Raw genomic sequence first — 209 nt, forward strand, 5'->3', positions numbered from 1 at the left:
CAGGCGCGGCCGCCCCCACGCTGACACGTGACCCTCCGCTACGCTGGGCGGGACGTCTGCTAAAGCGCAGGGAGCTGTCTGCGGAGCTATTCGGCCGGGACTGCTTACCCTAGTGTGATAAGTACCAGATTTGGTCATTTTTGCTCTTATTATCTGTAAAGTGGTAGTGATTATAATAAACGTACTGAACTCACAAGGTTATTGAGTTT

The sequence above is a fragment of the Fukomys damarensis genome, unplaced genomic scaffold (genome assembly GCF_012274545.1).
Source record: "Fukomys damarensis isolate Sample0158 unplaced genomic scaffold, DMR_v1.0_HiC HiC_scaffold_22, whole genome shotgun sequence".
Classification (NCBI taxonomy): Eukaryota; Metazoa; Chordata; class Mammalia; order Rodentia; family Bathyergidae; genus Fukomys; species Fukomys damarensis.